This window comes from Aedes aegypti, chromosome 3 (assembly GCF_002204515.2).
Source record: "Aedes aegypti strain LVP_AGWG chromosome 3, AaegL5.0 Primary Assembly, whole genome shotgun sequence".
Lineage (NCBI taxonomy): Eukaryota > Metazoa > Arthropoda > Insecta > Diptera > Culicidae > Aedes > Aedes aegypti.
The window spans coordinates 404,091,118-404,105,041 of record NC_035109.1 but is presented as its reverse complement, the minus strand read 5'-3'; the positions used below and the strand labels follow the sequence as shown (position 1 = coordinate 404,105,041).

Below are 13,924 nucleotides of genomic sequence, written 5' to 3'. Positions count from 1 at the left end.
CTCGCCGTTTGATTTGTACACTGAAAATAATCCACACGTTCGATCCCCATTCTTTTCAACGTTTATCTGTCGGGTCGATTTGCAAGGTGAAATGACGTGTAAAACCTGTTTTTTTTAGCAATCCGAGCGCTCGTAATGGCTGCTTGGAATCAGAAAATCACGCAATTGCTAATAAAATCAACAGAAAAGTTTTTGATTATTTGTAAATTAACGTGTTTTACATTTGAATTTGGATTGTTGATAGCGACTGGTTTTACACGTTGGATTGACATGCTGTACAATTATTAAAAAATCTACGTGAGAAAAACGTGAATCGACCTTGTGGAATGTTCCCAGTGTAACGTTGCTGAAGATGTCCTACTGCGTCGATAGATTTTTATGACGAATCTCTTAAATTTTGTTTTTGATTTTTAATGATTGAATGATGGAGTTTTGAGCCTTTCTTATAATAGCCTATCTCGTAAATTTTCCTAATTAAGTTTTTTTTGTTATGCAGGAAGCTCACAATGGTTTCTACTTACGGTGTTCCTCTTGCAACGAGCTATTTCGATCAGAAGAGCAGAAATCTGAACATGTCTCGAATCACTGCAAGGCGGCCTGTGTCCCGAATATGGATACTGCTGTGAATGATGATATCCGGCAACATGCTAACGTAACCAACCAAAGTGAAGTTTCAACAAATGGAAACATTCTTCCCGTAGATGGTGAAAGTGCGGCACAGTTGCCCAAACATCTGGTAGGTATACACTTTAGGTATATTTAAACTATTCTTTATGATTTCGCGAGCGATCGATCTCATTCTTCAGTGTCAATTTGTCATGCAGGGGTACAGAGAGCACAACGTCTATGTTAAGGAAGAAAGCGATTTTGGCTACGAAAAACATTCTTTAACCTTCCAGTCGTCGCGCGGTTTGCCACCGTCAGAACCACCACGCTGCTGTTGTGAACGAAAAGCGAGGGTTTTTCTACAGTGTTGTACAAAATACAACAGCGTGACGACTGAAGTGTTAACTAGTTTACCCAACGTGGCTAGCCACGTTGCAACAGAATTTGGAAGTTAAAAATCAACGTTGCATCTCATTTACCGTACCCGTTTTAATTTGCCCAGGTGTGCCTTATGACCTCTCTTTAACAAAAATCGCCTAAATTAATGCTCTTGACCATACTTCTAAGAGAATGTTGTCTATATACTATTGTAAGGTTCTAATCTCAAATATACGCTGTTGAAGTGTTCCCATTTATGCTGTTGTAGCGTTTCCACTGATATGAGACACTTCCAGAACATTCCAGTTTCAGAACATTCTACGAATTAAAGAGAAAATGATATAGAAAATTCTCGAATATTCTGCTGTTGTAGTGCTCGTAGCACTCAATAGTGGTTATCATGCCTAATTGTATGGGTGCCCTGGTGTAGATGTAGTTGTGAACCTTAGAGGAAAACTGTGGTGTATTGAAAGCAATGCTTTTACGCGCTGCAGCAACAAGCAAGGCGGCACAAGCGTGGCGTCGAAGAGCGTAGCGCGTGGCGTTGTTAACCATTGCGGCGATGCAGCACTGCTACCTTAGAGATCTGTTGCCACCTAGCAACCAGCCGGTTGTTGATTTTAACTGCTATATAAACCTTCCAATTTCTGTACTCTAGTCAGTTTAAGATTCAGCTTCAATAAAGAAACAACTAATCTTCAAACAAGTCTTCATCAATATCCTACATTTTGGCGACGAAAGGAAAAGGAAGTTCTGCAAGAATGAATTTTACCAAGCCACCGGAGTTCAACGTTGGAGATTCATGGCCACTGTATGAAGAACGTTTGAAGCGGTTTTTTGTGGCCTACGAAATCGGTGAGGATGAAGACGAGCGAAGAGCAGCGTTCCTGTTGACGGCCGTTTCCATGGAAGTATATCAAATCGTGAAGAATTTGTGTTTCCCGGAACTGCCAGAACAGAAGAAGTTTTCCGAGATCTGCGAGTTGCTGAAACAGCGGTTTACCCCGACGCTGGTTGTGTTCCGAGAGCGAGCACGGTTCTTTGCAGCCCGGCAAGGAGATGCAGAATCGGTCGTAGAATGGTCCACACGCCTGAAGAAGTTGGCCGCCGATTGCGAATTTGGAGAAGACCTGAACACGTTTATAAAGAATTTGTTCGTGGTGGGCCTCCGTCGTGGTCCGATTTTCGAGCGAGTTTGCGAGGAAGATGCGGCAACGAGTTTCGACGATTTGATGAAGATTGCGCTGAAGAAGGAATGTACCCTACAACAGCGAGGAGTTCTGGACGTCCATAAAATCCAGTATGGTTCCGACAAGAAGCAGTCAAGTTCTGGAGCGAAGTGTTTTGCCTGTGGTAGAGGCGACCACGATTTCCGGAAGTGCCAGTACAAGAGTTATGTGTGCAAGCTCTGCGATAAGAAGGGTCACTTGGCGAAAGTTTGCCCCACGAAGACGTCGGAGCAGCCAAAGGAGAAGAAAAAATCGTTTGGAGCAGAGAAGCGAGGACCAAGAGTGAACCACCTGAGGATCAACAAGCTGGATGTGCCACCACCGGTGATGGTACGCATTCAAGTCAACGGATGCCTTATTCGGTTCGAGGTGGACACCGGTAGTCCAGTGAATGCCGTTTCCAAGGAACTTTACGACACTTTGTTTTCTGCGCTGCCGTTGAACATCAATTCCAAAGATGAATTCTTTTGCTACAATGGATCTGGTTTCCGAGCGGTCGGCACATTCAATGCAGAAATGCAATACAAGGATCACGTGTCCACGGAGGAGATTTACGTGTTCGAGGGAACAAGACAGCCGTTGCTGGGCCGGCGGACCATGTGCCGTTGGAACTTGAAAATCGATTTTTGCCACGTTTCGAAGGAAGAGGTTGATTGTAATAAGCAGCTGAAGCCACTATTGAGTAAGCATGCTGAGGTTTTCGATGGTGAGTTGGGCCATTACAAGCATGGCAAGGTGCGACTAGCCCTTAAGGATGAAGCAGTCCCGAAATTCTGCAAGCCCCGGAAGGTTCCTCTCGCATTCAAGGAGAAGGTGGAGGCGGAACTGGACCGGCTGGAAGAAACTGGAATCATTTCAAAAGCACCATCGTCAGAGGCCGAATGGGGTACACCACTTGTCCCCGTTCTCAAAAAGGATTCGTCGATACGACTATGTGCAGATTATCGCATCACGGTCAACCCATTCCTGCTGGACGATCATCATCCGTTTCCTGTGATCGAGGAAATTTTTGCGGCGCTTCAGGGAGGCAAGTATTTTTCAAAGCTCGACCTGAAGAACGCGTATTATCAGCTAGAGGTGGATGATGATACAAAGAAGCTGTTGGCCTGGAGCACGCACAGGGGTGTCTACTGGATGAATCGACTTCCGTTCGGAACGAAGCCAGCGTGTTGCATTTTTCAAGCGACATTGGAGAAAGTTCTTCAGGGGTGCCGTGGGACAGTAATTTATCTGGACGATATAATGGTGTCAGGCCGGACCATTATGGAGCTCTTGGCGAATCTGGATGCCGTTCTGACCCGGCTCAAGGAGGCTGGATTCCTGCTGAACAAAACGAAGTGTGAGTTTTTCGTTCAGGAAATTGGTTATCTTGGTCACGTTATCGATCAGGATGGCTTACATAAGGATTCTGAGAAGGTGAAAGCAATTATGGATGTCAAATCACCGACGGATGTCAAGGAGGTTCGAGCGTTTGTTGGCCTGGCCAACTATTATGCCAAATTTTGCCCAAGTTTGGCCCAGTGTTTGAAGCCGTTATACGAGCTATTGAAGGACGACGTCAAGTTTGTGTGGACGAAGAACCGACAGAAGGCTTTCGAGATGGCGAAGAAACTTCTTTCCGAAGATACAGTACTTGTCCACTACGATCCGAAACTCCCAGTCAAGCTTTATTGTGACGCTTCGAACGAAGGAATTGGAGCAGTAATTGTTCACGAGTTCCCGGACAAAAGCGAGCGTCCCATCTCATTTGCGTCCAGGATCTATAAGAAGCATGAAGCTAATTACTCGGTAATCGACAAGGAAGCACTGGCCATTTATTACGGAATCAACAAATTCAACAATTATTTGCAAGGCCGGCATTTTGTGCTGATGACAGACCACAAGCCATTGACCGGTCTATTCAGCCCCAAAAGTGTCCCGGAGACGGCAGCTGGTCGGCTTCAACGTTGGGCGGCGTTCCTATCAGGTTATGATTACGATATTCAACACGTGAAAGGAGTTCAAAATGTTCCCGCAGATTATTTATCTCGGTATCCCACCGGAAGCGACAAGTGTGCAGAAGACGAAGACGAGGACGAATTAACAAGTTTTCTGAATTTCATCTAAGCTGAAACTCGTTCACTGGTGGACCGCAAACAAATCGTTGTTGAAAGCCGTCGTGACAAGCTGCTCAGCCGTGTAGCTGAATACGTGAAATTTGGCTGGCCGAACTCAATTCAAGAGGACAATCTGAAGACATTTTTTCAAAAACGAGAAGAGCTGACCGTAGAAGAAGACGTTCTCCTGTGGGGCTACCGCATCGTAGTTCCAGTCAAGCTTAGAAAGTTTCTGTTGGACGAGCTCCACTCCGTTCATTTGGGGATTGTGAAGATGAAAAGCTTGGCCAGATCGTATTTTTGGTGGCCATCACTAGACAAAGAAATTGAAGATATTTGCAAGAAATGTGAGTCATGTATCCAGCAGCGACCCGAACGGAGCGATCCAATCTCACCATGGCGTTTGACGAATGCACCCTGCGACCGAGTGCACGTGGACCATTTCTCGTTCCGAGGGGCGGATTACCTGGTGCTGCTGGACAGCTATAGTAAATGGATCGAAGCATTCCCAGTTCGTACGCAGACTTCGAAAGAATCAATCGAGAAGATTTCGGAGTTTACCAGCAGATTTGGTTCCATCGGTACACTGGTGTCGGACAATGGAACTGCGTTTTCTTCGGAAGAATTTCAAGCTTTCTGTTCATCCCGAGGAATTAAGCATTTGCGTACAGCATATCATATCTGGAGATGTATCGTGCCACCAAGCATGCAACAACCGGAGAGAGTCCATTCAAGCTGATGTTTGGAAGAGAAATGAGAATCCGATTCGATAAGCTGAAGGCAGATCCTGAACGACGACAACGTGAGGCGATTGAAGAATACAACGTCAAGAAAAAGAATGTGAATTTCGAAGTAGGAGAAACCGTGTATGCCAGAGACTACCGAAACCCCAAGAAACCATTATGGATGCGAGCGAGAGTCATCAAAAAGCTTGGTACAGTCCTCTATGAATGTCTGGTAGCAGAGCTAGGAGTTATCAAGCGTAGGAGCCATCAATTGCTGAAGTATCCATTCGATGACTACGAGGAAGACACGAAGAGAACTAACAATAACGATGTGCAACTTCCAAACAAGCAATCTGATGACGAGATGGACTATGTTTCAATAAGTGAATCAGATGCTGAGGAGCAAACCGTACAACCACGTCCAGCCGGATCATATGTTACCAGATACAATCGAGTGGTAACACAACCACGTCGCTTTGGGGGAGAGTAGTTGTGGTGTATTGAAAGCAATGCTTTTACGCGCTGCAGCAACAAGCAAGGCGGCACAAGCGTGGCGTCGAAGAGCGTAGCGCGTGGCGTTGTTAACCATTGCGGCGATGCAGCACTGCTACCTTAGAGATCTGTTGCCACCTAGCAACCAGCCGGTTGTTGATTTTAACTGCTATATAAACCTTCCAATTTCTGTACTCTAGTCAGTTTAAGATTCAGCTTCAATAAAGAAACAACTAATCTTCAAACAAGTCTTCATCAATATCCTACAAAAACAATATGCACTCTGTCTCGAAAAACACCCAGAATCCGGATATAATTTTTTCAAATTGGGTAATATTTCCATTTGCATTTTGTTGAGTCTGGAAAGCGTGTGCAAGTTTATTTGAGGAAAACAAAAACAAACTGTGTATGACGACCGTATGCTAGTCTACGCGTGTTCAAATGTCACTAAGCTCTATGAAACATTTCGGTGAAACCATAGACTTAAAAAGTGGTGGTGAAACTTTTCAAAGTGTTACTGACAGGCAGGCAACTCTGGGATTTTATATATATGATATTCCTGTTGAATTATGATCTGATAGGCAAATAAAAAATAAAAATGGATGGCTGTTTCTACTATTTGATACAGAACATTATCAAATAGTAGATGCAACCATCCATTTTCATTTTTAATCGATTTACGAAAAATGCTTATCTGAATTTTTGTTTACAACCAAAGACAAAATAAAGAACCTGGGAGGGACGAACCGATATGAAATGTCTGTACGTCAAACTGAGCCCGGCCCACAGTAGTGACAGCTCTTAGACAATGGACAAGCATGATAAAAACGCGTAATTGATCAAAACATATTTCCCCATTTCATCAATCGTGACAAAAATCTAATGAGAATCAATGCATTCTTATTCAAAAGTAATGTCACGAGAAAACTATGGCCCCTTTTCCACATTTGTCCGGAAAGATCGAATGTACACAACAAAAGAACACTAGCGATTTTCATCAAGTCTACCTTGATTGTTTTTGGCAAGTTGGAGTTATCTTGCAGTTTGAAAAAAAAACCTTTGTTTCATATTTCTAAAACTTGTAACCAACTCAACACAACATAACAGCTCAATATAGTGTCAATTTATATTAGAGTGTTACTGCCTCTCTGTAGTAGTCATGTCGTCACTTGAGTTTGAGTGAGAACGACACGTTGATAGCCTTCCCACATCTTTACTACAGTTGTTGTGGAAGCGATGTAGGGGTACCGGGGGCAGTATGGACACCCGGGGCAGATAGACACCCCCTGTATCTTCGCACATGCGAATAATTTTACACTTTAGATGCAAACAATATTTCAGTTGCCTGTCGAAAGAGTAAGTTGTCCACTAAAATTTCAAAAAATATGTTTTATACATTGATTTTAAACCAAAAAATGGAGCATGATTTTATTGGGTTTAAAAATTATAACATTCACACCTCACCAAATAAGGTTTCAGAGGCAAATGGCTGAAAGTTGACCGAAAATGTAGCTCTTGACTGAATCTTCAATTATTTATGTTAAATTCAAAAATATAGTAGATTTTTTCTGCTACTTTGAGATACTGAAAAACTTGTATGAAAATTTCCTGTACTGTTGGGGCAATATGGACACCGAATGACAAAGTAGAGCTGACACTTTAAAGAAAAAGAAATGTAACTTCATACACAAAACTATCCAAAAACAATTAAGCATGCAATGCAATGATTATGATTCGGAACCACAAATCGGTTGAAAATCGTCAGTTCTGTATTAAAACTAATCTGGAGGCAATATTTAAGGCATCACTACGAAAAATGTCGTAAATTGGTTTTAATCATGTTTTCAGTGACACAGTGATCTATCGCTATGGTTTCCTGAATGTGTACTTCATTTTTCGAGGTTTGGGAATGATCGTGGGACAATTTTCTTATAAACGTTAAGGTGTCCATACTGCCCCATGAGGGTGTCCACTTTACCCCGCTAGCTTGATGGTGACTACTGCTTTTTTTTAAACCCATTTTTGCAAACAAAATATTTTTCTCACAATTTTGCAACAATGTTTAACAAATGCTTGAGAACTCTAAAAAGCATACTGCACATTGAAAACTGTATAATATTCGTGTCTTTACAGTCAAAATAGGAAAATTCCTTAGGGTGTCCATACTGCCCCGTGTTCCCCTACACGGAGACGGAATTCAACTCAATTTTGGGTTGTTTCAACGCAATTCCGTAGTTGAGCCCAATAACTCAATTTTGGCTAAATTTCCAAGGTCCCCACTAGGTAGTTTGGCTTTAATTCCATTAGAAAAATATACACAATTTTGGGTTGATTTAACGCAAAATTGAGTTCTTTCGACCCAAACATAAGAAAAGTTGCATTTACCCAAATTTGGCTTATTGGGCCAAAGTACCCCCATTGGGTAGATGCAGCTCTCTCTATTTTTGACAACATTCGTGTGGGAGAAAGAGAAAACCGAGAGATTTTGGGTTGAAACTATAATCGATATACTTAATTTTGGGTAAAGTAAACTCAGAAATTAGGTAAAAATATTTCTCCGTGTAGGTACGATAGGCAAACAGTTTCAACACTAAATAAATCGCACTCGCTCGTTCCGCGTGTGTAGGAACATGAGATGGATGGATATGGGTTATGAAAGGGGTCCGCGTGGTCTGTAGGGATTTGAATTCTAAAACATGTAACCAACTCAGTTATTGGGTCACCAAGTGGCTCGGTAGCTTAGTTGGTAAAGCGCTCGTCTAGCATACAAGAGTCCTGGGTTCAAATCCCAGCCGAGCACGTGGATTTTTTTCATAATTTCACCCATAATTTGTCCATCTTTACCACGCGTAATGAGTTAATTAATTTAATAACCATGCGGATTGGATAACCGAACAGCTCAATATAAGTGTCAATTTAAGTTTTATGCAGTTTGAAACCTTTCAGCATTGTTCAGTAGCTATCCCCCAGGCAGCCATACTATGTGAAGTTAGTTGGGAGAGCTACCAATCAATCTTTCTTCTAGCAACATTGCTTTAAAACTGCAAAAACTCTTGAAGGATGTAATAAATGATCAGTATTCTTGAATGTTAATTTGTGTCTATTCTAGAGAAAACATCATAAAGACAGCTTTCCGAAGGATAAGTGCAGAAGAGTGAAGGTAATTAATTTAGTGTAAAATGCAATTTTGTTTCATTTTTTCATGTTTCTTCCCTTTTAACTATACTATTATTATATGGCCGGTTTTTAGACAGAACGGACTACATGATATTTTGGCCTTGTACAGATTACTGAAGAACTCATAATTCTGATCTTTTTGATGCAATCGAATAGATAAGTTCTAATATAAGTATCAGCAAATAATAATTCTGTTATTCCGAATATTTAGAGCTCGTTTCACTGAAATCATTGAAATGCATTTGGTCCGGTCTGACAAACTGTATACTTATATCTACAAAGCGAAATGATTATTTCTTTTATTCTAAAATCCTGTGATTCTTCACACACCTAATCTAATTTATCATTCGGCGATACTATCAAATCTTTCTCTTCAAGATTCCAGGTTCGGGTCCGAAACCCCCGGTCTGGAACTCAAATCAGCTGCAGGAAGCGATAACGGCCGTCGTGACGCAGCAAAGTAGCATTACCCAGGCCAGTAATCAGTACAACGTACCCAAAGGGACCCTATACGACAATATCCTAGGAAAGCGCAATCGAATGGCCATTCTTCACGAGCTGGTGCTTAGCGAGAATGAGGAAGACGCCATCTTAAATTTTGCCTGTTCGATGTCGCACAAAACGCACAGCAAGCGAACTAAACAGTCCTTGAGCAGCGTATTAGACTTTATGAGTCGGTTCGGATGTTTCCAGGAGAAAGCCGAACGGTTCAAGTTTGGTGGAATTGCTGCTTTTCAGTGGTGGTGGGCTTTTTGTCGGAAACACTCGATCGATTCTCCGCGGTCACTGTCTGATGGCCGCAGAAGGGGAAAATTCGATGAAATGGGTAATGGTGGAGATGTTTTAATTTGAGGCCATTTTGTCTTCAAAAATAATGAAGTGGCAGGTATTGGTGTTTCAATCTACAGAGACGAATGATAGTAATAATACCATGGCATATCTAGTTTCGTTTTTGCATTTTCAGTCTGTCAAAAAGAGTGAACAAACCTTGAATAACAAAATGGCAATATCCTCGCCTTGTCTGTAAAGCTGATCACCGGATCCATTCGCACCTGACGCAGCAGATGAATTATAACATCCACGGTAGATTGATTTCATTTGTTGAATCCAAAAAATATTGAGTAATGTAATACTCACAACGCCACGGATGAATGACAGAATTCTCCCGTATGAAGTAAATGCATCTATCGGAATTCATATCCAGGGTTGTCAAAAAAGTTCCGGAAGCCCAGAAAAAAAAACAATTAGCCTAGCGATACAAATTTCTACGATTATTATCACCTTTTCTTTATTTTAAGGTACTTATTGAAATACGCTGTTAAATGGCAAGTCGACAACCAGGAAGAAGCGTTTTACTTAACTCTGGTTCTTACAACTTCATGCCTCATGTTTCCTCTGGTCAAACGATGACAAAGAAGAGCGATACTTTCGGCTACCGTCCAGGTAACGAAATAAGGACAATGATTGGAGACTCGATATCTTGAATTTCAGGACAACGAATGAATTCGTATGAGTGAATTGCAGAAGGTTGAAGTGAGTGTAGCTAATGTTCATAAAGTTACATGGTCTTGATTCAGAGAACTTGAATTCAGGTCCAGTCTTGGGAACTGTGACCACAATTCACCACAGTTCATCGATTCTGCCATTCCACCAAAACACAAAGCAGCAGCAGCATCAATACCATCAGGCGTTGCGCTGCCAACGGTTCACACACTGCTTGACTGTTTTTGTCTCTCCACTATGACCATTTTCGGGCAGCCATTCCAAGCTGAATGATTGAAAAAAGTGTTAAATCATTCAATCGCTAATATTTCGCTTGTGTTTAAAACTAATTAAAATCTATTAGCTCTAACAGAAAGACCACAATCATTCCGTTACGATACATATAAACAAGTTCAATTTCATACTGCCTTTATCGAGCAAAAATGCAAAACCCCGAAAACCGCAAAAATCGTGTCACCACTGTGCTCGAGTCATTTCGCATTCGGGGTTGAAAAACGTTAGGAAGAAGAAGATTACATTTTTTGAAGAGCCGTGACATTTTTTGTTTTGAACCGTCATGGTTTGCTTTGGATTTTGATGGTCGTGTAGAAAGATGTAAATGTAGAGGCGGTAAATGTTTGCTCCAGTACTTTTCTCATCCCTGTTCAGGTCGTCACCAACAGCTTTCAAATATAGCTTCTACAATAGTGACAGCGATAAGGATTCCAACGAAGTGTGTTATGAGGTACAAACCGGTTAATTCACGAATATGTGTACTGAGAATAACGGGCAAATGCGTCAACTATAGTCTGATCAACATTAATGTGCCAACAAACGATAAACCAGTCGAGTTGCAGGATGCGTTTTATGATTGTCTCGACAAGACTTACGGTGAAGCACAGATAGCCGTTGCGATAAAAGCGCAGCGTTTCAGAAAAGACCAAGCTGAGGGTCGTGGGTTCGAATCCTACCCAACTAACATTTAGTGCAAATGTAAACATTCTCTAAGCCCTCTTTATACGGCTTTATGCTGAGTAAAGGCGCTGTACATACGAACGAAAGCTTCTATGCGATCCTTTTACCAACAAATCTGGCGAATCTACTCAGCTATTTTTAAGCTGTATTGGCAAGCTCTTATTCATACCGATCATTGCTCTAACTCGACAGTTATACGACATGTAGCTGTGTAACATCTTCGGAAGGCGCTTTCTCAATTATTTCGCAACTGTTGAATAATTTTTATACAGCTTCGCTGTATTATCGATTAAATATTATTTCCAAGCTGATTCACAGCTTCCAGAATTTATATCTTAAGTATCTGAATTTAATGTTCCCAATGTTACACAATTAAAGTATCTGCCACCGCTTGGAATCGAACTCACGATCTCTGCATCCACAAGTCTTGACGTTGTCTTTGCTGCCACCACAGTATATATCGAAGGCAAAGAAAACACACCGTTTTGTTCCACATCGAGAACGGTCCATATAATATTCTATAATGATGGTAAAAGATGTTATAGCCACGCTTACACCACTTCATCAGGCTGTAAGAGGGTGTGAAACGTCAAACGCAATGTTTACATCCAACAGGCTGTGAAGATTTTTGCTCCCGTTTGCGGAATCTTCTTCGATAAAGTGCTGCTGAAAAGAGTGCGCGATGGCTTTCGGTGATTATCCGGCGGAATACAACCCGAAGATCCACGGACCTTACGACCCTGTCCGTTACTACGGCAAGCCGGATACGCCCTTGAGCCAGGTGAAGTTGATCGAACTGAGTGCTTGATTTGGCCACCGTGACAAGAACGCAAGGCTGCCGCTGGAGCCGTGAGCCGTACCTTTTGGAGATGGCAACACAAATACTGGAAACCCAAGCGGATGGGAATTGCCCCGTTCTTCCAGGCCTTTGTCGACGGAATGGTGTTCTTCTATGCCATCAACTGCGGCAAACGGAAGCATCACAGCAGGAACTACAAGTACCATTAAACGAAGGCACCCTGGATGCAGGGCAGTGAGAAGCGGAACCACAGTTTATTAGAAAAGCGCGATCCGTGGAGAACAATTTAGGCAGGATCCGGAGGGTGGTTCCGGCTTATGGAAGATAGACATTAGGCATAGATTGGCAGACGGATGCTGGCATACGTGAAAAATAAAATGTGAAAAGCTAGCGGAAATTTCGTTTTTATGTTAAATAATGGTCACTGCTCCTGAATTGATTCTTCGAAAATTTCAGCTGTATATTCGCTGTATAACTAACGATAAAGCGCTTCTTAATTATATATTGAGCAGCATAATAAATCATATTGTATAGAAGCAGCCAGATTAATGATGGGGACTTTTATTTCACATCATTGGGTTGCTACTTTTCACGGTGCTGAGTTACAGCTTAGTGAAAGCAGGAAAAGCGGTAACTGACGAAGTTTATTCAGCTAATATTTATAGCAGCAAATTGTTTGCGATACAGCTGTATAAACGCTACTTGTTCTATTTTTGACAGCTTTCAATTTGAACTGCGTTCGCTGCTCCAATTCAACTGTTATACAGCACAAAGCAAATAATATTGGCTTATAGCGCTAAAATTGTTAGTTGGGTACTGATCGAGAATGTTTTCGGATTACAAATTGTCTCGACTCCCAGGGCATTGAGTATTTTAGTAGCTGCCACACGTAATACACATGCAAAACTAATCAATTGACATAGAAAACTCTCAGTTAATAACTAAAATAGCAGGCTCTGTTAATAACTGAGTTAAGCTGAGAAGCAGTGCTCAAAATGTGACGTGAAAATTGTTATCGTGAAAGCTAACGCTCAGGTTTGGAGAGAAGAGTTTTTACGCTTAATCATTGGTACGGTAAGTCTTTAATCCGCCACCAATGGATACGGCCTAAGACTAGTCATTTTCGCTGGCGAGCTTTGCAACCAAATATAATGTTTTGATGAACGGCCGACATTCTGGAGGAGAAGAATGCAACGCGGGCGGTTATGCTGCAGCAAGGGACCGTACAGAACGTGGTACGTTATAGACGGAAACGGCAACAGCAGACCCGTCTGTTTCGGGAGAAAAAACTCCGTCAGGAGGAGATGGAACAGCTGTATCGGTCTCAAGAAACACGCAAGTTCTATCAGAAGCTCAACGCATCCCGCAACGGCTTCGTGCCGCGAGCCGAGATGTGCAGGGATAAGGATGGGAGCATTTTGACGGACGAGCGTGAGGTGATCGAAAGGTGGAAGCAGCTCTTAGACGAACACTTGAATGGCGCTGAGAGCACAGGCAATGAAAGACGGGACAACGGAGGAAATGCCTTCGTCAGCACTTCGGGCGATGGAAACCAATTAGCCCCCACTTTGAAGGAGGTTAAGGATGCCTTTCACCAGCTCAAGAACAATAAAGCTGCTGGTAAGGATGGTATCGAAGTTGAACTCATTAAGATGGGTCCCGAGAGGCTGACCATTTATCTGCACCGGCTGATAGGCACAATATGAGAAAACCGGAAGAGGGGAAGCAAGGGGTAATAAGCCCCATCTTCAAGAAAGGCGACAAGTTAGATTGTGAGAACTTCCGAGCGATCACCATTCTAAATGCGACCTACTAAGTATTATCCCAGATAATCTTCCGTCGTCTGTCACCTGTAGTAAACGAGCTCGTGGGAAGTTATCAAGCCGGCTTCGTTGACGGCCGATCGACAACGGACCAGATCTTGACTGTACGACAAATCCTCCAAAAATGTCGTGAATACAGGTC

At 42.3% G+C, this 13,924-nt stretch overlaps 1 protein-coding gene and 1 pseudogene across 1 annotated transcript in view; both read left to right on the top strand.

The window, feature by feature from the left end:
* Nucleotides 1-13,924, top strand: part of LOC5566712 — a 53,973-nt gene that overhangs the window by 930 nt on the left and 39,119 nt on the right. The window lies entirely within an intron of this gene.
* On the top strand, nt 11,732-12,349 carry LOC110679841 (annotated as a pseudogene).